Here is a 24,479-nt window from a genome sequence, read left to right as displayed (position 1 = left end):
GAGATGCAACATAGGTGGTTTGGGGTGTACGAAAAGAAAAATAAAAGAAGATGGGATTGGGACAGACACAAACCATAAAAGACTTAATCTCACAGAAGAGACTGAGGGTTGTTGGGGAGATGTGTGTTGGGAGAGGATGGTGGGGGTATGGACATTGGGGAGGGTATGTGCTATGATGAGTGCTGTGAAATGTGTAAACCTGGTGATTCACAGACCTGTACCCCTAGGGATAAAAACACATTATATGTTTATTAAAAAATTTTAAAAATCCATTAAAAAACACATATTACAAGCCCAGAGCTAATCTCATATTCAATCAAAAAAGTTTGAAAGTTTTCCCCTTAAAGATCAGAAACAAGACAAGTGTGTCCACTTTCACTACTCTCATTTGACATAGTACTGGATGTCCTAGCCAGAAAAACCAGGAGCACAAAGAAATAAAAAACTCCAAAAAAAAGGAAGAAGTAAAATTTTCTTTTTTTGTAAAAAAATCCTAAAAACTTCACAAAAAAATTTGAATAAACAAATTTAGTAAAGCTGCCAAATACAAGATCAATATATAAAAGACAAGAATTTTGTTTTGTTTTGTTTTGTTTTTAATATGGAATGCTTCCCAGTTTTTCATGTCATCCTTGTTCAGTGATCACGCTAATCTTCTCTGCATCATTCCAACTTTAGTATATGTGCTCCCAAAGTAAGCACAAGACAGGAGCATTTTAACACTCTAATGATGAACTATCTGAAAAAATAAAGAAAACAATCTAATTCACAATAGCATCAAAAATAATAAAATACTTAGGAAAAGATTTAACTAAGAAGATGAAAGATCTGTACCCCATAAAGTATGACATTGATAATGAAATGGAAGGAGATACAAATGGAAAAATAGCACATATTTATGAAAGGTAAGAATTAACATTGTTAAAATGTCCATACTACCGAAAACCATCTGTAAATTCAATTCCTATCAAAAATCCAATGTTAGGGGTGCTTTGTTGGCTCAGTGGGTTAAGCCGCTGCCTTTGGCTTAGGTCATGATCTCACGGTCCTGGGATTGAGTCCCGGGTCGGGCTGTCTGCTCAGCGGGGAGCCTGCTTCCTCCTCTCTCTCTCTGCCTGCCTCTCTGCCTACATGTAATCTCTCTCTGTCAAATAAATAAATAAAATCTTTTAAAAAAATAAAATACTTAGGAAAATATTTAACTAAGAAGATGAAAGATCTCTACCCCATAAACTATGACATTGATAAAGAAATTGAAGGAGATACAAATGGAAAGATAGCCCATATTTGTGAAAGGTAAGAATTAACATTGTTAAAATGTCCATATTACCGATAACCATCTGTAAATTCAATTCCTATCATAAATCCAATGTTAGGGGTGCTTTAGTGGCTCAGTGTGTTAAGCCGCTGCCTTCAGCTCAGGTCATGATCCCAGGGTCCTGGGATCGAGCCCTGCATCAGGCTCTCTGCTCAGCAGGGAGCCTGCTTCCTCTTCTCTCTCTGCCTGCCTCTCCGCCTGCTTGTCATCTCTCTCTGTCAAATAAATAAATAAATAATCTTTTTAAAAAATCCAATATTATTTTTTTACAGAAGTAAGTAAAGAATCCTAAAATTTATATGAGACCATAAAAGACAACAAATAATCAAAGCAGTTCTGAGAAAGAATGAAGAAGAGAAATTACACTTCTTGATTTGAAATTATACTACAAAGCCCTCATGCTCAAAACAATAAAGCATACTGGCATAAAAACAGACCAATAAACAAGTAGAGCAGAATTGAGAGTCCAGAAATAAGTCCTTTCATACAGTCACCTAATATTTGACAGGGGCCAACATATGTAATGGGTAAAATAGTCTGTTCAATAAATGATATTTAAAACTGAATAGTCACATAAAACAGTATGAAACTGGAACCTTATATCACTCATAAATCTTAACTTGAAATAGATTAAAGACTTAAATGTGATGCATGAAACTAAATTTCCAAAAGGAATACATAGGAAAATTTCTCCTTGACATTGGTCTTGCCAATAGTTTTTGGGATACCAGACCAAAAACACAAGCAAAAAAAGCAAAAATAAATAAATGGTATTACATCAAACTAAAGTTTCTGCATTGCCAAAAAAAAAAAAAAAGAGAGAGAGAGAGAGAAGAATGAAAACACATCCACAGAATGGAAGAAAATACTTACAAATCTTATATGTGAAAACAGGTTAATAACCAACAGATACAAATAGAAAAAATATATATAATTTAAAAAATAGCAAAAGGATCTCAATAGACTTTTATTTTTTCCAAAAAGTTATATAAATGACCAACAGGAGCATTAAAAAGTGCTCAACGTATAAACTCAGGGCAAAGCCATTATGTTGTTGTTGTTGTTTACCTCTGAAAAACACAGCAAGATATTACTACCTATTAGAATATATACTACCAAAAAATTAAAACTAACAAATTTTGGTAAATATTGGGGAAAATGGGGAACTTATGCACTGTGACCGGGATATAAATTTGTATGGAAAACAGTATGGAGATTATTCATATTATTAAAAGTAAAATTACCATATGATTCAGTAATCCCACTTCTAGGTATATATCTAAAGGAAACAAAGTCACTATTCGAAGACATATCTGCACTCTTATGTTCATTATAAAATTATTAACTCTAAGCAAGAGATGGAAATAACTTCAGTATCCATTAATGGATGAATGAATAAAATAAGTATGGTAAATATATACTATGGAATACTACTTAACCATGATAAATTAAGAAATACTGCCATTTACAACAGCATGGATGGATCTTGAAGGTATTATACTAAGTGAAATATTTCAAAGATTTTATATATATTTTTTATTTATATCTTATGATATCCCTTACATACAGAATCTGAAGAAAAGGCAAACTAATGGAAACTTAGAGTTGAGTTGACAAGGGGTGAACCTGGGGTGGAATAAGGTGGTCAAAGCGTACAAACTTGCAACTATAATATGAAAACGTTCTGGGGATCTAATGTACAGCATGAAGATCATAGTTAATAATATATACATACTTTTTTATTGTGCTTCCCTTTATTAAACTTTGCATATATCACCTTCTTACAAGTTGAAAGTTTATAGCAATCTTGTATAAAATAGGTCTGCTGCCACCATTTTTCTAACAACATTTGTTCATTTTGTGTCTCTCTGTCACATGTTGGTAATTCTTTCAATATTTCAAGTTTTTTCATTATTATTGTATTTGTTATGGTGATCTGTGATCAGTAATTATGACCCACTGAAAACTCAGAACTAGTTTACTTAAGGTATATACATTGTTTTTCTTTAAAGACATAATGCTTTTGAACAGTACAGTATAGTGTTTATTTTTTATATGCACTGGGAAACATAATTTTTTATATGCACTAGGAAACCAAAAAAAAAAAAAAAAACAATTTGACTTAGTTTATTGAGATAATCGCTTTATTGAGGTGGTCTGGAACAAAACCCACAAGACCTCTGAAGTTTATCTCTACTGTACTATACACATAAAAGTTGCTAAGAGAGTAGATCTAAAATTCCTTATGAAACATGCATAAAAACAGTGGCAACTATATGAGATAGTAGATGTATTAACATTTTTATGTAGATTATATTGCAATACAAATGTATACCAATTTATCGAATTGTACAAAATTTACAAAATGTTAAAAGTTTGCAGTGTTATAAGAAATCATTTCTTAAATTTACACATTATAATATGTCGATTATTTTTCAATAAAGCTGGAAAAAAACTTTTTGTAGAATTAATCTATTTTTTCAAAAAAGGAAGTAAGGAAGTAGAAACTGCAACTAACTCTGAAATAATAGAATATAAAATCCATTTTAGTTATATACACTATGACAAATACTATTACTTAGTTTTCAATGAAGGAATACTTATGAAGCATGAAGGATGGTCTATAAATAAGGCTGAAAGAGCTCAGTTTTAAGGTTTAAATTTAAAATCTTCTTTTGAAATACTGAACTGACCACCCAGTTTTCCAAACATAAATGTCTTAACTGCATGAATTTATTGCATACAACACTATCATCTAGCTTCATAAGAAAGCAGCATGCAAATTTTGAATAAGACAGACTTGCTTAAGTTTCAACAGTAAAGGATACTTCCCTAAAAATAAATAGAAGAAAAATCAGCATATTTATTATGATAATTATTATTCACAATGAGATTCATATTGAATTAGGGAATATATATCCTCAGAGAGGGTAAAGTAAAATGAAATTTATTTTGGTAAATGTGTCTATAAATAGTCAATACAATGCCTCAATATAAATGAATATTTTGAACAATTTAATTACTATTATTAGAATTATTATAAGTATAAAAATAGCTATCATTTTAGCATGGAATATGAGACTCTCATGCTCCATGCTTCATTACATCCACACAACAACTCTGCATAATAAGTATTATCATCACCATTTCGTGGGTGAAAAAACTGAGACTAACACATTTTAGATAACTGGTTTATGATTACATGGCTAGCAAAGATGCATCAAACTAATTTAGGCTTTATGATTTCAGAATTGTACTCTTTCCACTGCACATTCTATTACTCTGTAAATACTTGGCTTGTTTTCATTTAGTTCTTCAATTTTACTCATGTGGTGATGGCTTAAAGCTTCATTTAAAGGAAGCTTAAAAAATTCATTTAGCCAAAAGCTCCCAAGAATTAAAAATTTCATGGATCTAATGTAGACATGGATATCATTAGTTAATGGGTAACTATATATTTTCCACTCTAGTGAGATAACAGAGTATTTTTCTAAGTTTTAGTCTCTGAGTTTTAAAAAGGACTTTGTTAAAATAGAAATATTTAGACAAAGGTGATCAAAAGTCTAGATCAGGTCACCTTAAGATAAATATTAGGAAACTGAGGAAACAAATGGAGATTTGAACACTGAACTATGATATAAGGAATGGTTTAAAGTATTTAGTAGAGTATAGAGAAAAGCCCTTTAAAGCCTGGTCTTAGCCTAGCATTGCAGCTTCTGGTATATCTATCTATCTATCTAGATATAAATTGGAAAACTTTTTTAACTTAAATATTTTGAGAAATAGAACATAATCAGCACCATAGAAGATCTCTTTATGATAACAACCTAGCCCCTCCTCCCAGTTTGTTAATATTCTCTCTTATTTAATGTAACATTGTGCAAATATACCACTACTGATCTGCCGTTATGAATGAAATAACTATAATCATCTGTTTGCATATCCTGGTGAAAATATTCATTTAGTTCCATGTTGTATTTCTAGGAATGGACCAAATTTTTTTTTTATTTTTAAGTTTTCTAAATATTGTCCAACTTACCTCAAATGTTTTTATTATGGGCACTGTCATTCTTTCACATTCTTCCAAGACATTTTCACTGTGCCCAATATGGTAAGTGTGTAATAGTATGCCATTCTAGGTTTTAATTTAATTCCAGATTCATAATAAAGATAAGCAGTTTTTATATATGAGTGGCCATTTGGATTACCCTTTCTGTAAAGTACATGCTCAAATCTTTTGATATCTTAACATTGTGTCATACTGACTTCTTTAATAGTAGAATTTCTGAATGAACTTTTAGCTGTGTAGGTCTTCTCTATTTTATTTTGAACTTGTTTTCATTTCAAAATCTTTATATTTATTTTCATAATCTGCTTTGATTTTGCTTTGTCTATTATCTATATATTTATATGTTTATTTATTTATTAGCAAGCAAGAGAGAGAGCGAGTGAGAGCGCAGGGAGGGATAGAAAAAGAAGGGAAAAGAATCTTAAGCAGGCTCCAGGCTCAGCACAGAGCCCAACTCTGGGCTCTATTTCACAACCCTGACATCATGACCTGAGCCAAAATGAAAGAAATAAAATAAAATTAAGGTGTTAAAAAAAAGGAAAAAGAATTGGAGGTTTAATTAAGTGAGTCACCCACGCACCCCTGCGGTATCTTAAATTAGCTGTCATATCTTTAAAGTTCTAGAGTATCCATTTGGTTCATTTATAAAATCTTTCTCAATATCATTTTTAGTTTCAGTTTTTTGTTCAATTTGCTTCCCCTCTCATTTCTTTGAGCAGAGTAATCAAGCCATTTTGCAATCTTATTGATCATTTTAATATAATACTTAATCCCATTTTGTCTATCAAATCTTGTTAATGGTTTTTCTTTGTGTACTTTGTTACATTTTGCTATGTTCAAGACATTATATTTGAAACTCTTATTGAGTAGGGATAATTAAGAGCTATAATAATGGTATAGTCCTCCTTGGCAGGATTTTCTTTTATATCTGAGACTCTACAAGACAATCATACTCCAAATTCAGTGATTGACTTTCTCAGTTTACACAGAAGACAAGGTAGGCTCTAGTCTTATTTCTGCTTCTCCTTGTGCTTTGGGGATCTCAACTTAAATTTGGGTTGTACCAAAGTCCTCAAATTTGATTGCTGCTGGATTTTGAATTTTGTTTCTCTAGTATCAAGAGTCTATTAAAAACACAGCTCAGTGTGTTTTAGCAGTTTCAAATGCTCTCATAGCTAAAATGGCTTCAGGGCATATATCTCTAGGCTCTCATTGTATTTCGTATTTTGGCCCAGTAATCCCTCACTTATTTTTATAATCATTCTGATATTTTTAACTTTAAAAGCTATTTTGTCTGGATTTTTAGTTGTCTTAAGTAGGAGTTTTTAGATCACCATTACTAGACTCAACAACAAATATACAAGAAAATATCTACAATAATTTATCACATCTTTATGGCTTTGAACTTCCATAAGCTGAGGCATCCTTCTCTAATCACTTAGGCAAACTCCAATTTACCCTTTAAAACAACACAAGAATTGCTTCATTTAAGAACATGTTCAGGGATGACTCTTCCCCACTGTTCTTACCAACATTCCCACACACTCTTTGCTAACCACACCTTGTTTATGATCTTTCATTAGGTATATCAGCGTCACCAGGATTTTGCTCTAGTGTACTTTTGTCCTTTAAAGCTTTAATTAAATATTAATTCCATAGAAAGTCTGTCCCTTTTCTTTCAAACCTGGGTTGGTTATTTCTTCTCATCCTTTGTCAGAAGTTACTTTATTAGAGAAACTTACAGCTGTATTGTGACTTTGGAGCCTTTACAGTTTTTTGACTGGAAAAATCACCCACCTCTAGATCTTTACGCAGCTTCATAGCTGATATTATTCAGAAATCTGTTCAAAACAGACTTTTTAAGGGAGTCCTTTTCGGACCACTCAGTTCAAAAACCTCTTCTCAATCACTGCTCTTTTTAAAATGTGCTTATTTAGCTCAAATATGCATCACTATTGAAGAAAAACCAGTACAATTGTTTTTTTAAGTTGGCTTACCTATTATCTATCTCTCCCATTAAAATGCTTCCTCTGGGCTGAGGTTTTGTTGTGCTCATCTTAGGCCAGGCACTCAATAAATTGTCTCTGATTGAATTGTTTGAATCCCTTGCTAGGTCCTCAACTTCATGAGGCCAAGGATTGTTTTATTCAGTCCTTCTTTATCCTCAATGTCTGTTATATTGCAGTCACTTACGTGACTAATGGGAAAAATCACAGAGAGAAAGAGTTAAAACTACAGAAAATCCCTGTAGGTTCAATAACACAAAGCTTTCTAAAATTATTTAGCCCAGGGATTGAATACTGGCTTCACTTTTGGTTATTTTTTAAATGATATTGAATTTAATTTAAATGGAAATACTTGAATAGTAGAATAATAAAAAAAATTATAAAAGCAACTTGTTCCTTAAAGTAAGAATTATATAGGGCTTGCTTTAGGTAGCATAGACATTTCCATAATATTTATTCTTCCAATCCAGGAGCATGGAACATTTTTCCATTTCTTTGTGTCTTCCTCAATTTCTTTCATGAGTACTTTATAATTTTCTGAGTATAGATTCTGTGCCTCTTTGGTTAGGTTTATTCCTAGGTATCTTATGGTTTGGGGTGCAATTGTAAATGGGATGGACTCCTTAATTTCTCTTTCTTCTGTCTTGTTGTTGTAGAGAAATGCAACTGATTTCTGTGCATTGATTTTATATCCTGACACTTTACTGAATTCCTGTACAAGTTCTAGCACTTTTGGAGTGCAGTCTTTTGGGTTTTCCACATAGAGTATCATATCATCTGCGAAGAGTGATAATTTGCCTTCTTCTTTGCCGATTTAGATGCCTTTAATTCCCTTTTGTTGTCTGATGGCTGAGGCTAGGACTTCTTGTACTATGTTGAATAGCAGTGGTGATAATGGACATCCCTGGAGTGTTCCTGACCTTAGCGGAAAAGCTTTCAGTTTTTCTCCATTGAGAATGATATTTGCGGTGGGTTTTTCATAGATGGCTTTGATGATATTGAGGTATGTGCCCTCTATCCCTACACTTTGAAGAGTTTTGATCAGGAAGGGATGCTGTACTTTGTCAAATGCTTTTTCAGCATCTATTGAGAGTATCATATGGTTCTTGTTCTTTCTTTTATTGATGTGTTGTATCACATTGACTGATTTGCGGATGTTGAACCAACCTCGCAGCACTGGAATAAATCCCACATGGTCGTGGTGAATAATCCTTTTAATGTACTGTTGAATCCTATTGGCTAGTATTTTGGTGAGAATTTTCGCATCTGTGTTCATCAAGGATATTGGTCTATAGCTCTCTTTTTTGATGGGATCCTTGTCTTTTGGGGGGATCAAGGTGATGCTCACCTCATAAAATGAGTTTGGAAGTTTTCCTCCCATTTCTATTTTTTGGGAACAGTTTCAGGAGAATAGGAATTAGTTATTCTTTAAATGTTTGGTAGAATTGCCCCGGGAAGCCATCTGGCCCTGGGCTTTTGTTTGTTTGGACATTTTTAATGACGGTTTCAATCTCCTTACTGGTTATGGGTCTGTTCAGGATTTTTAGTTCTTCCTGGTTCAGTTGTGGTAGTTTATATGTTTCTAGGAATGCATCCATTTCTTCCAGATTGTCAAATTTGTTGGCATAGAGTTGCTCATAGTATGTTCTTATAATAGTTTGTATTTCTTTGGAGTTAGTTGTGATCTCTCCTCTTTCATTCATGATTTCATTTAGTTGAGTCCTTTCTCTTTTCTCTTTGATAAGTCTGGCCAGGGGCTTATCAATTTTATTAATTCTTTCAAAAAACCAGCTCCTAGTTTCGTTGATTTGCTCTATTGTTTTTTTGGTTTCTATTTCATTGATTTCTGCTCTGATCTTTATGATTTCTCTTCTCCTGCTGGGCTTACGGTTTCTTTGAAGTGTGAAAACCTGGAGATTCACAGACCTGTATCCCTGGGGATAAAAATATATGTTTATAAAAAATAAAAAATTAAAAAAATAAGAATTTTATATGGCATCTCTTCTAGAAGCAAAATTTTCAAATGTCAAACATTGGAAAGCATAGAAGGAGAAGTAAGAGTGTGAATTGTACTTCAATGCTCTTTTCTTTATATTCAGCAAACAGCTTCATTCACACCTTTCCAATTTTTTCAACTCTTTTGACAAAGCCTTCAGAGAAGTTACTGCTGATGACAACCATCACAGCCTAACAGGAGAAATTTTATAAAGAAAAATAATAGCATGTTTTTCCCAAATTGTTAAGGACATGGTGAAACTCTGTCAGATTCAAAGGAGGAATGTGCAATTCCATGCTCTATATAATAATAATTTATTTTAATAGTGGCTTTTCAATTTTTCAGATATATCCATTTACTGAAACTGCTAACAAATAAACAAAAACAAAGAAATTAACAGGGGTTCGAGACAGGAATGATCTAATCTAAAAATAGCACATGTTCACAGAATACACAACACATATCCCAAGTACTACTATAGGTTTCAAGTAATAGTCAAAACAATAGTAAAAATGAATCAGACCCTACCAGTCAAATCATAAATGGGACCTTAACTGTAAATCCTTATCTTTAGATCAAAGCGGGTAATTGGGTGCTGAAGATACATTATAGAACTAATATGTTATAGCACTCCTCTGAAATGAGTCATTTATTCCATCACTTTTCCTGCACAGCTGCTGACCCATGTGTTGGTTCCTGGAAATAGCTGCTACCCTTAAAAGCACATATATTGATAACTCTACTCATTCCTCCATTCCTCTGTGACTGTCACTGTGTTAAAATGTGGAGCCAGCTGACTCACTTGTGGTCGTAACTTGTAGAAATAATAAAGTATATGAGTTTGCAAAGTATTTTGTTATTTCTAAAAATGCAAACACCAAATTACATTGAAATCATAAGGGGTTTTTCAGGGAGAGCTGTAGGATGTGGTTTCTTGTGTAATCCACAGAGATTAGCTCCAACACATATTTAAACTCTCCTCTAGGAGCAACCTTAGTGGTAAAGCAAGAAGATAAACAGATGTATACACACCCTGGCACAAAATTATCACTTATGTTTGGCTTCCTAGTCTCCTCGTGTTACTTATTTATCTTAACCTCTCTCTGAAATCAGGGAACACAGAATCTCAATCAGTTGACATTTTTCTACTGAATTACCCAATAGTCTGATCATACCCCTAAGACTTTTTTAAATTAGTTCACTCATAATCCCAAATCTGCTTTGCCTCCTCAGCGCAGTACACTGTAATTTGATTTCAAAATGAGGACAGTTGTCAGTAATGCCACATTCATTGATCTATTTTACAATTCCATGTACTTAGAATGATGAAAATATGTTCATAACATCCATTCCAATAAGCCACCCTAAATTTATTATCATGAAACAAGACCTCAAGAAAGAGAATTCAAAATCATCCATGTATTTGCAATTTATTGCAATAAAGCCTTTATCAATAGACTTCCCTGTGCACATGGTGGTCAAATTGCTGGTGAAAACCAGCCAGATCTATTACAAGCTTTCTCATGGCTTCTAGGTAACCCAAGTGAGCCTTTATTGATACTGGGAAGGGATAAAGCAGGGAAGGGATAAACAGTGATGTTAGAATTGGCTAGACAAAAGTAATGACTCTCATTACAAACTGAGTATTTTAAAGCAAAGGAGCCTGTTGGGAATATTGTTTTATAAAATAGTGGTATATTTTTACTAACTTTTAAAAATTCAATTAGTTAACATATAGTGTACCATTAGTTTCAAATGTGGATTTCAGTTATTCATCCATAGCATATAATAGCTAATACTCAGTACTTACTGTTATATCTTCTTGAAAGCAGAATTTTAACCCACTGAGCCAGCCAGGCGCCCTTGAAAGCAGAAGTTTAGAACATATTTTCTGATTACTTCCATGTAGTACAACACTTTTCTGCTAGCAACCTTCAAAACATACTGTTTGTTAGAGGAATTTCTTTAATAATAAATAAATAGGAATTTATTTAAATTTATAAATATATAAAATAAATAGGAATTTATTTGAATTGATTTATATATTGCATGCTGTTTCATTGTTCACAAATAAGGTGATGATATTATAGCCATTAGTTGGTAGCACTGATATATAACTTTCTTTTTACACAAAATAGATATATATTTTAAAAGAATCTGAATCTGTGGCAAACTTTTAAAAAAACCTAAACAGTAAAGTTTATCATTTTAAGTAATCTCAATTATCTTCCTCAATTGTGATAGTATATCCTTTTATCTAGGCCAGATATTGTATGAGGGATTTGAAGAGACATACTTTTCTAAATTTCAGTTTTCTCATCTGCAAAATGCTGATCATGATCCTACAATAAAATGCACTTACAATTTTTTGATGAGAATTTATTTATTTATTTATTTAAAGATTTTATTTATTTATCAGAGAGTGGGCGAGAGAGCAAGCACAGGCAGACAGAATGGCAGGCAGAGGCAGAGGGAGAAGCAGGCTCCCGGCCGAGCATGCAGCCTGATGCGGGACTTGATCCCAGGACGCTGGGATCATGACCTGAGCCAAAGGCAGCTGCTTAACCAACTGAGCCACCCAGGCGTCCCTTTTGATGAAAATTTAATCTGTATAAACAATATATTTCCTGTAATGCGTGGTTCATGGAAAACATCTTATTTAATTATAAGCAACAACAGTATTAGAAATTAAGTAAATGTGTCTATAATATTTAAAGTTTTAACACATAATTCCAGTGCTTTGCCTTATTTTCTCAAATCCCTTTACCATTTTCACTGACAGAGTCAAATGTCCTTTTTCTACTAGTAGCCAGCTCTTTGTCTTTTGTCAGATAGATGCCCTTGTGAATTATTTATAATAGAGATATTAGCAATAATAATAATAATAATAATAAATAGCAATGAAATGTTTAAAAAAGTATTCTTAACTAATTAGGGTTCTTAGACATCAATTAGAGGAACCACCTCTGGCAAGCAAGTTAATCTGCAAAACATTCCCAGAATTAACACGTCAATCAGATACAGGGTTGTCCGCAGACTGAAAGGTGAAGCAAAAGGACTAGATTTGGAAAATAGGTAAGGATAGTGAAAAAAATGATCAAATTTTTGGACAAAATAAATTCTTAGGTGTCCTTTCAATGGAGTCCTGGGCATTATGTGGCACAAAATCTGGAGATTATCTCAATCCTTTGGAGTCACACCATTTATTAGCTTGCTATTGACAAAGTTATTTACAAACTGTAGAGCAAGAGGTTATAATGTAGAAAACTGCTGGTAATGCACAAGATTCTTGTTAACAATAATACAAGTTAATGATTTTTCATTAGAAAACATAAAATCTATAACCCAAATTATGGGCCCAGAGCACTTCTGCTGCTCAACTCTGCTTATATCCCAAATTACCATGTGAACTAGTTTTGATATCTGCTTCTCTTATTAATTTTTGAATAAAAATTCTTGACACAAGTATTTTATAATTGTGTGCTAATCATGCATTTAATTTCTTGGAGAACAAAACACACTTTAGCATAACTATGTTCCTTCACAGAACCAACCTTGATAACACACTTCTATATGTTAGAAATGATATAATAAATGTAGAATATTGGGCACTTGTTTGGAATTCTTTGCCATGTTTTGCACTATCTAAAAAGAGATCAGTGAACTTGGACTGGAGTTAGGAGACATGGAAGAAAATAAAATATTACAGAGAATACGCTGTGGTCCACAACCTAAACGGGCTGGGATTCCCATCATTTGGATCCCTGTAGCTTTACAAAAGTCAATTAAATTTTTGTATCTCCAATTAAAGTTGATTCCCCAGTACTTTTTCAAACATCTCTTGTAAAGTATTGTTTCCCAGAAAAAAGGGATTTTGCACATGTACCTGCCTTTGTCTCTGGTCATGATCTCAGTCAGGATCCTGGGATGGAGCCCCATATCGGGCTTCCTGCTCATTAGGGAGTATACTTCTCAGTTTCTCTCTGCAGCTACCTCCCCCTGCCCCACTCATGCTCTCTCTCTCTCAAATACATAAATACAATCTTTAATTTTTTAATTAAAAATAATATAAATAAAATAAAATAAGAAGTCTGGTCTTACTGCCCCATTTAGCTCCTTTTTTTTTGAGTTGTATTTAAAGCAGCATGAGAGAACATGAGGCTCTCAAACTTAAAAAAAAAAGGAAAAATTTGAGTTTTGTTAGTATTTAAGATCTTGTCTGCTAGACAAAAACGTTGGCTTTGTTAACATGTGAAAATTAGCAAAAGAGAATAAGATAGAATTCTAATAATTTTTGTAGAAATTAAAAATTACCTCCAACCCAATTACATACAGACCCATTAAGTAAATTCATTCCAATGTCCCAAACCAACCTTTCCTAATAGTAATGCATCTGTGTAAACAGGGTCAACCCAAGGAATGTATAAATATTATTATTTTTTTCCTGTCTCTTCCACAGTCACATCTGGGTATATTGGTAGCAAGGCAATTATCTATCTTATAAGACATGATATCATAAGGAAGGGTATTCTGTCCATTTGGAATGACTGAATATCATTGCAATTTTATCTTGGTGCGGTAACTTGAGATGGCACAGTGTGGGTTATGAATATATATTTTTTTTACTTGGAAGAAGAGATTATAGAGTTATTGGTTATCCAAGAGAGACTGACAGGTGTTGATAGTTGCCAGGTCAATATCCATCTACTTTTTCCTTTAATATCAGAAAGCACTGAGGGATTGACAACAAGGAAACTTAAAACAACATCAAATATTTTATTGTCTCTTTTCTAGTTACATTGTAACCATATGACAAAGTATCAGTCTTACAAGATATCATTCTATTTTACCTCTATCTTTCTGCCAGAAATGTGGGCTTAATGGTGAGAACTCCAACAGCAAGTTTTGCAACCGTGAATAAAAAGCCATGAAAACCTCTAAGATAGTTCACTTGACTTTCTTAAGACTCTGAACCAACACCAGAAAACACTCTCTGTAGTCTTCTTAAATGAAAAAATATGGTTAAACCACTTTTGACAGTCTACTACATACAGCAAAATGTAAATCTTAATTGAAATATGTTCTCTCAGCTGTGCTTAAGCAACTGAGTCCTGAGCTTTTCAGGTTTTCAGTCTGAAAGAGTACACCTCTGGTGCTCTGAAAGGGAAGAGAAAGGACACCCTGTTCTCCATATAAATTAAAGAAGAGAAATCTGTTCATTTAAGTGGGCCATATAAAATTTATCAAGCAATTATCTCCTAACTCCTTCCTATCCAAATTACCCGAGATGCTCTCCCTACTCCTTTATTCCACGTTACTACCTTTTCCAGGATTCTGTATCACATCACAACATGTCTTCTGTTATTTCCTTCTTGCAAGCTAGTTTTGTTTTCTCCATCTAAAAAAATCAACAATCATTGTGTATTTCAATTCCCATTTTCCTCAAATGCATTGATTCTTCTCATCTATTCCTCTTTTCTCATACTCTGTGTCTTTGTCTTTATGGGGTTTGTACTTTGCTTTTCCCCATCCTTTACTGCCATTATATAATCAAATCTAATAACTTCTTAGAGAAAGTTAAAAATTCCTGCATAGCCACACGTGAACACAAAGTCACTGATTTTTAGCAAACCTATAAGATAGTCAGACATCCATTCAATATCTTTTTTTAAAGATTTTTTTATTTATTTGACAGAGAGAGATGACAAGCAGGCAGAGAGGCAAGCAGAGAGAGAGGAGGAAGCAGGCTCCCTGCTGAGAAGAGAGACCAATTTGGGGCTGGATCCCAAGACCCTGGGATCTGACCTGAGGGAAAGACAGTGGCTTAACCCACTGAGCCACCCAGGCGTCCTTCCATTCAATTTCTTAACTGAGTCTCAAATGCATCCTGAGTTCTAACCTAAACCTAAGTTCTACTTCTTACACGTTGTTATATGACCAAATTCTTTCAGTTCAGTATTTTGTAACATTTAAATATTAATCAAGTGATGCTTTGTCTGTGAATTTCTATGAAAATAATTTGAATACAGTAGATTCATTGTTATATTTATAGATTTATAATCAAAGTTTCATCAGTTGAAGTTTTTGGAAATTTCAGATATAGTGATTAACCTAAAATGATACTGCCTCAAATACCTCTGATATCAAGGCCCAAAACCAGATTATAGCCACACCTGTGGTGGATAGTTCCATGGGAAATCAGTTACTTAACACTGATTGCATCTCATGTTCTATCTCTCATTTTAGAATGTCTCCAACACAACCCAAAAGTGTAGGAGAGTTAATGTCCTCTGAGGACAGCTCTCAGTGAAGTGGAAATAAGAACCATAGATAACATTGCCAGTTTTCAGGTCTTTATGAGGACGACTTAAAGAAGTTTCTCAGGAACTTTCAGTGAAAGCAAGCCTTCATTTTCTATCCACAACAATTATATCAACAATATACCTTTTTGACAAAGTTGCTTCTTCACTGTCTCACTTTCCCATTCTTTACTACCTTGGATAATCTCCCAGATAAACTAACAGTACTCAAATCCTTTGTCCTACTCTTTGCTCTCAGGATAAGTGGAGCCAAAAGACTTAGATTATTATCAAGTTCTGAATGGGATCTTAGAGCTATTTCTGTCCAGATTTTCATAAACATAGGGACCTTTGAATTATCAGGCTATAAATAAGTTCCAAGTGGAGGGGGCAAAAGCAAAAAGTAGAAATTTTTATGTTTGATTTTTAATCATGATTAATTGACTTTTTTGATTATTAAAAATATTAACATTATAAAAGTGTGGATCTTTGTAAAACAATGTCATAATGTAAGAAATAAGTTGCATAGTCCTTTTGAGAATATTAAACCAAGTGTTCAGGTGCCATCTAATTTCTTGTTTAATCCAGAACTTTGGTGTGCCTTATCTTGAGGAATAGGATTTTGAAGTCTGGACAGACCAACAGAAAACTGATCCAAATGTGTGTGTTTATATTCCTGCTTTTGTTGTAAAAATCAAGGTGTGATTGCTGGTTTAAAATGGTAAAACTAATAATGTTCATGGACTCTATTATAAATTTTGTAATTGTATGGGAAGAATCCAAGAAACTTATAATTAGTTGATTTGCAAATCCTCAAAGTGCTACAGGATCAGGTAGTGGTATGTTCTGATTCAACAGCATCATAATGCAGCATTTTATATGTGTGGCTAATGGATATTTTCATGAATGTTTGCTAGCTAGTCAGCCAATACAGAGAAATATTAGGTAGGGTAATTACTCACAGTTGTGTTTAATAAAATGAGAGAAAATTATGAAATGACACTAATAATAATAATCCTATGGCAGTAGATTCATTGTTATATTTATTTATAATTATATTATAATATATATTATAATTATAATAAATATTATAATTATAATTACAATATTAATCTAGCTTTCTTCCCTGATTATGACTCTTCTCTCCTTTATCATAATGGGAGTAGCCGATTGTCTGCAATGAATTGTGAAAACTTAGCAGTGACTTGGCAGTGAAGGCCTCCCATCAATTTTGATAGGTTAAAATGATTCTGGTTGGTCTTGAGTAAATGTGTCAATTTTTTTTTTCTGTGTGTGTCATAAAAGAAAGAAGCAATAGTAAATTCTTGCTGTTATTCTATGGAGCCAATAAAATCATACTGCCAACAAGAGGCTGTTGACACCATAAGTGTAGTTAACTGTCTTGAAATACTAGGCCTGGAAATAGAATTCCAATATTTCACATAACCTCTTTTTATTTAAAGAAACAAAACAAAACAAAACAAAACAACTATACTGCTTACATTTAAGGCCCTGCTGTTGTGTAACTATTTTTGAACATGTCTACTGTAAATGTGTATATATATATAATTTTTTCTGTGCAATAAATTCATTTAGAGATAAATTTGGATTGCAAATTATTTGGGGGGAGGCATGGTATTTGTGGCTAGTTTTACAAGTTAAAAGGACTAAAAGAAAGAAGAAAAACATTTTTTATTACAGCATATTTACATCTGTCCAAAGTACTTATTTACTATAACACTGACTAATGTATAATACTGTACACAAAGAAAGAAGTTAAATGAGTTATAATTCAGTCAAAGTATAGCTGGCCATTTTAAAACTTACCACTGAATCTTTCTGGTATGAAATGTGATATCCGGCAATCTGTTCCAGTTCATTGCATCAGGTCATTTGTATGTTCTTATTACCATTTTGATAGCATAGCACATTTTATAACCCAGACATTTTACAATGGAACTATGATGCATATATTTTCAAAAGTATAGACATACATGAAGCTATGAGGTCAAAAAAGATGAATGTCCGTAGTACCATATAGACTCAACAAATAAAAGTATCCAAGGCTCTGAGTGAGATTTATGAATATTGTATAAGATTAGGCCAACATGTGGTTTTGATATAAATAATCTGTTTTTAAATTAGAATTACAATCGTTGAGTACAGTGTTGAAAATGGAAGATAGATTTTAGCTCTCTTTGCTCACTAAGGAAAATGGAAAAATGTTTAGTTTGGTCAGATTTTTACTTAACTTCTGAAAAGAGAGAACCCTTCTGAAATAAAAATCCTTAAAGATATAACCCCTTTGGCACAAGTTTTCAAGAAACTTGTTTGATGTTGTAGACAATTATATGGCACACGTACTGTTCTAGATGTTTCATGCCAATAATATGTAAGCCATACCAAGGCTACATATTCATATAGAGATGTTCCTTAGCTTACAAGGGGGCTATGTACAGAGAAACACATAAAAAATTGAAAATGCATTTAATACCCCTAAACTATCAAATATCATAGCTTACCTTGAGCTTATTTAAACATACTCAGAACACTTACATTTGCCTGCATTTGGGCAAAATCATCTTAAGCAAAGCCTATTTTATAACAAAGTATCAAATATCACATGCAATTTATTAAATATTACACTAAAAAAAAGAAGAATGGTTATATAGAGAATGGTTGTAAGTATATCAGGTGTTCACCCCTGTCATCTTCTAGCTGACTGGGAGCTGTGGCTCACTGCCCCTGCCCAGCATCACAAGACGGCACCATACCACATGTCACTGGCCCATATAAAGACCCAAATTCAAAATTCAAAGTACAGTTTCTACTGAATCACTTTCACTTTCACATCATTGCAAAATATATCATAAGTTGAATCATTGTAAATCAGGAGCCATCTTATTTGAAAGTTAAATCACAGTCACCCATATACACACACAAAAAAGCCTTCATGTAGGGCCATCTATGGATCTTTAAACAACATAGCATGACATATCAACAGCAAAAAATGGATGTGAAGGGGACAATTGCTTTGCATCAGTACTTTGAGCAGTAACATACATGGCCTTACTCACCTAGCAGAACTCCAGAGCTAGCTGTCAGCAAGGAATTTTACAAATGTTTGCTGAACAGATTAAGCACTATTATTTTAAAATCAGTGTGCATGTCTGTTTTCTAAAGATATGTTACTTTATTTTATTGACTTATTACAAAACCCAATAATTTCCTCTTATTTAAGTGGCAGGAAAATAGAATTCTTTTTAATTTAAATCAAATGGCTTTTTAGGGAAAATATATTGAAAATTCTGAAACATATTGCTTATGAATCTTTTATTGGATTTCTTATCAAGTTGTATTTTTCAAGTTTTTCCTAAATAATCTTCAATAAATTGAAAATATTTTTTGGTTTTATTCAAGGCTATTAACACACAATTTCACTTTGTTAAATATAGTGCTAAAGTTTCAACCAAAACGTTGTGTCTTTTTTTTCCTCCATCTACTAACTGGATTCTCTCTTCAACTAGCACATATATACCATTGTCTATCTTTAGGATAAGTAAGGGTTATCTTTTGTCTTTATTCTATTCCTTGTATGCTTCTGAACTTGTTGAATTTTAATATAGTCACACCATAAGCATCACATATTTCGTTCCCCTTTAAATAGTAAACAGTGCACAACCAGAACATACCTTCAAAGCTATCAATATACTTACTCGGATATATTATTTTTGTATCTTTGTAAATTAAAATAATTAAATTATAGAACAAGAGTTTCAGGTGGTAGCTGTTGTAAGTTTTACTCAAACTGACTTTGCCAAACTTGTTTTTGTCATCATATATGTCAAGTCGTTTTCTCAGGTTTATTTTTAGAATATCCTTGTATAATGAATATTTACACTGAGATCTAGTTTAAAAATCTTGCAATTTATTTTAGAAACATTAAGATATTGAAAATAAATCTATTTCTTTAATTCATTGAAGACATTTTTGGCTTGTTTCCAGTACTTTCTTACTGGTTAAAAAATGAATATGAAGTAGTCTGAATTTCATTATCATATGGCACTTTCCCTTTGATGTATACAAATATGATATTCTATATTAGCTATCTGAGAAGAATTTATGTTTTAAATTTTATTTATTTGTAAGAGAGAGAGTGAGAGAAAACACAAGCGGGGGAGCAGCAGGGTGAGGGAGAAGCAAACTCCCAGCTAAGCAGGGAATCTTTTGCAGAACTCAGTCCCACGACCCTAAGATCATGACCTGAGCTAAAGGCTCAGGCGTTTAACTGACTGAGCCACCCAGGTGTCCCAATCTGAGGAGAGTTCTGTATGTTATTCCTATTAATATGCAGTTTAAAGTCTAGGTAATTAACTTAATATTTTAGAGTCTATTACATAGATAGCACTATGTTCCAGGCAGAGAGTAAGATAGAAATATTAAATGAACCATATTCTATGCATTCTAAATGAAAATAATTAATCAATCATAATAAATCCTTCTATTTATGGAATATCAACATATAAGCTTTCCTTCATATGAACAATGCCAAATACCAGAATAAAGGGTCATCTAATACAAATAAAGGATAGAATTAAAGAATTCTGGTAAGCCATTTAATTTTGAAAAATGGTTTTATATTGTTGCTGAGTTGTGGTTTTCAGTTACATAATATCGGATAAGTGCAGAAGTAACATGAGTGTTACGTGAGATGAGAAATGGTATATAATTAAGTTTTCTTAAAAGTACAGATAAATACAAATTTGTAAACATAGCATTATGGAGGAATAAAAATAAACGATAGCTACACACTCTAAAGTGAATAAATCTTGGAAAGTTAATAGAGAAGTAAAACAAGGACAGTGCAAAAAGTATGGTACATTTTTATGAAGTTCAAACAAATTCTGTTAAACCATAGATGGCCTTAAAGATACTATTATGTATCAAATATTGTAAAAATTAAGCAAGGAAATAGCAAACATAAAATAACCAAAGCATACAAACTTGAGTAGATACAATAGGTGTGATCATGTTCTACTTCATAAAGAGATGACTTAATAGATAAATGAAAGTAACTAGACTTTTTAGAAGTTAATAAAACTTCGCCTGTTATTTCTTAGTAATATAAAATATATGATTTTCTAACAAAAACGTTTATCTTAAAAATATTTAAAAATAAATTTCATGCTACTCTTAAGGTTATATTTACTTTTCCACTGAAGGAAAAGCTGGGTGTTGTAGTTGTAGTTGTTTGTTTGTTTTAGTCTCCTCCTAGTTTTTATTATTATAATGTGGAATGAGGAATGTTAGATTGAAAGGTGAATTATTTTATAGACAAAAATCATTACCTGATTCACCTCCTGGTACAGCAGATGGAACTCCTGAAAGCATGCCCTTTTGCCTTACGGAAGAGTAACAGTTATGCTGACTTCTGAAACATACTTGGTGGTGGCCCTAAATTGTGACACCATAGGACACATTTTGAATATTTGCAATTAATTTTTATAGTCATAGGGCTCCCAAAGGCACTGCTGGTATCTTAGCAGATATTTCAATAAAGCTAAAAGTTGCTTGACTGATTAAAATATTAACAAGGCACAAAACATGGCAGAAGTATTGTCCTCAGATATTATTTTTATCCACATGCTCCTGATTCCAGACATGACAAGTTATTATTTTTTATTTTTTAATAAAAGATTTTATTTATTTATTTGACAGAGATTATAAGTAGGCAGAGTCAGGAAGGGAGAGAGGAGGAAGCAGGCTCCCTGCTGAGCTGAGAGCCCGATGTGGGACTCAATCCCAGGATCCTGGGATCATGACCTGAGCCGAAAGCAGAGGCTTTAACCCACTGAGCCACCCAGGCGCCCCCATGACAAGTTATTTTTTATAGATATATATACAATATATTTTCCAGTTATAAGAAAAATGATTCTGCTATTTTTAACCTTTTTAAAAATTACATAATTTTTTTAATTAAAATTTTATTTTTTAATGTTTTACTTTTCAATATACTTCTTAGAATATAAAACCTATCCCATGTTGTAAGAAGTTTACCACTTAAAAAATGGTAATTTTCTTATTGTATCTTCCCCTCACATTGCTTTATTTTGAATAAAAAATTCACAATAAACATAACTGATGCTTTCCTTCTGATGGTCCCTCTGTTGGTCATATTGTATATGAGCCATGACAATTAGTTTTACAAAATTTATTGATGTTTGTTGATATGTTTTATCATAACTAATTTTCCCTCCCTTAGCTTGATTCCCCAGCTTTCAGACAGGTGGACACTTCAATAAACCATACCCAAGGGATGTATCAAGTACTTCTTAGACATTCTCTCAGATCCTTGAGGTCTCATTTTGCCTAGGGATTTGTAATAGTTTCTGCCAGAGGCACCACTGTGACAACCGATGTCCATGGTCTATCTCCTGCTAAGCTCAAGAGTTCACTGCTTTCCAAGTTTATCTATACAATTAATGCATTCCAGCAAGTTCTTTTTTTAATATTAACAAACTTATTTTAAAGATTATATGGAGAGGCAAAGACTCACAATAGTCAACATAGTGTTGAAGGAGAACAAAGTGTGAGGACTGACTTTAAAGTTTACCAAAGCAATGGGGCGCCTGGGTGGCTCAGTGGGTTAAGCCTCTGCCTTCGGCTCAGGTCATGATCCCAGGGGCCTGGGATCGAGTCCTGCATTGGGCTCTCTGCTCAGCAGGGAGCCTGCTTCTCCTCATCTCTCCCTCTGTCTGTCTCTCTGCCTATTTGTGATCTCTCTCTCTGTCAAATAAATAAATAAAATCTTTAAAAAAAAGTTTACCATAACGATAATTGTAAGCAAGATTTTGTAATACCACAGAAAGACTAGATTAAAGGAACAGAATATATTATCAATTATATTTTATATTAATTATAAAAGCAAAAGCAATATAAGAGAGCAAAATACAATCTTTTAAACAAATGGTTCTGGAGTAATGGTGAAGCTAAAGGTAAAAATACAAAATAAAATAAAATAATAAAATAAAATAAATCCAGGCAGATATCATACACTCTTCTCAAAAATTAACTCAGATTGGATTATAAACCTAAACATGAAACATGTAGAAGGTAATATAGAAGAAAATTTAAATGACCTTGGTTTTGGCAATAACTTTAGCTACAAAAGCACAAGCACTGAATTTAAAAATGTCTACTCTGAAACACAACGGCAAAGCACAGACCATGAGAAAAAATTTGCAAAATACACATCTGGCAAAGGACTGTTAATCAAAAATACACAAAGATCCCTTAAAACTCAACAATGGGGGAAAAACCTGATTAAAAATGAGCCAAAGACCTTAGCAGATACCTCACAAAAGAAAATATTACAGATGGCAAATAAGCATATAAAAAGATGCTTCACATCATATATCATCAGGAAAATGCAAATTAAAACAAAAAAGAGACACCAGTACATACCCAGAATCCAGAACACTGACAACAGAACACTAAATGTTGTTGAGGATGTGGAGCAACAGAAATGTTCTTCCATGTCTATTGAGAATAAATAATGGAAAACAACTTGGCAGTTTCTTACAAAACTAAACATATTCTTGCCAGATGATTCAGCAGTAGCAGTTCTTGGTATTTATCCAAAGAATATGAAAACTATACCCACAAAAATGTCTATATAGTTTTATTCATAACTGACAAAATGTTGGAAGCAACCAAGATATCCTTCCATAGGTGAAAGGTCAAATACATGCAAACAATGGAATATTATTTAATGCTAGAGAAATGAATTACCAAGCCATGAAAAGATATGGATATAAATATTTAATAAATATTTGATTTTAGGCTTCTACCAGTCTATCAATAGTATTAGTATATTTTAACAGTGAATGCTCAGCATTCATGAATTTACCTAATAAAATATTTTGGGTTCAATATTTTAAATACTTCAACCTCTATGATTATATTCCTAATAATTTTGAATTGGGGTAAATAAATCTTAATTTTTTGTAACTTGTTTCTTATTGCACAAGAGCTCAATGAGATTTTAGAAAATAAAAATTTACAAAAAAAAGTTTAGTTTATAATTGCCAAATAATTTAAAACTTTATCTTATATTCAAATACATATATTTTTCTAAATTGATTTATATGCTACTAAAACCAAAAACTTTTAGTTATACTAGATTTCATATCATGCAATCAATGCCAGAAAGCCATCTGGCAATGATTTGTCTTAAATAGAGTTAAGATGGGTGTTATTACAATGCAAGATGGAAACATAGATAGTATAACAATTGAGTGTTACATAACTTTCCTGTTTTGTATCAAGTCACTAATCTACAAAAGGCTTTTATCGGTGACAGACTTGGGAATTTAACAAAACTTTTAAACTAGCGTGTGTGACTCATTCCTAGAAAACAACACAATCAATAACACTTTATTTAGATTAAAGCATGACTATTTCTCCATTTGAATAAAAAAGGTAGCAACCCCAATAAGTTTATTGAACATGAAAAGTTGAAATGCTATAATGCTCCTAAGGAATTAAATGATCCAGTCATGAATTACAAAAAAGGATATAAATTACCAAAGTGTTTGTATAATTGTAATGTACAACTGCCCATTATCATACAATAGTGTAGGCTTGTACAAGAACTCTATAAAAGAACTCCACTTCTAAACTGTGGAAAATATGTTCCCTTTCCCCCTATATACAACTATTAAGCCATTCATTTAGCTTTTAAAATATCCACTTAATACAGGCTCTTTACTCATTTGAACAGGCAGCAGGG

The 24,479-nt window shown here is 32.7% G+C and overlaps 1 non-coding gene across 1 annotated transcript; it reads right to left on the bottom strand.

The window, feature by feature from the left end:
• Window positions 1-595: 595 nt before the first annotated feature.
• On the bottom strand, window positions 596-702 carry LOC131837405 (U6 spliceosomal RNA). Its single transcript, XR_009356018.1, has one exon. It is a non-coding gene; the product is annotated as a U6 spliceosomal RNA (small nuclear RNA).
• Window positions 703-24,479: the final 23,777 nt, after the last annotated feature.

This window comes from Mustela lutreola, chromosome 7 (genome assembly GCF_030435805.1).
Source record: "Mustela lutreola isolate mMusLut2 chromosome 7, mMusLut2.pri, whole genome shotgun sequence".
NCBI lineage: Eukaryota > Metazoa > Chordata > Mammalia > Carnivora > Mustelidae > Mustela > Mustela lutreola.
The sequence above is the reverse complement of the archived record's forward strand: the minus strand, read 5'-3'. Positions and strand labels throughout refer to the sequence as shown.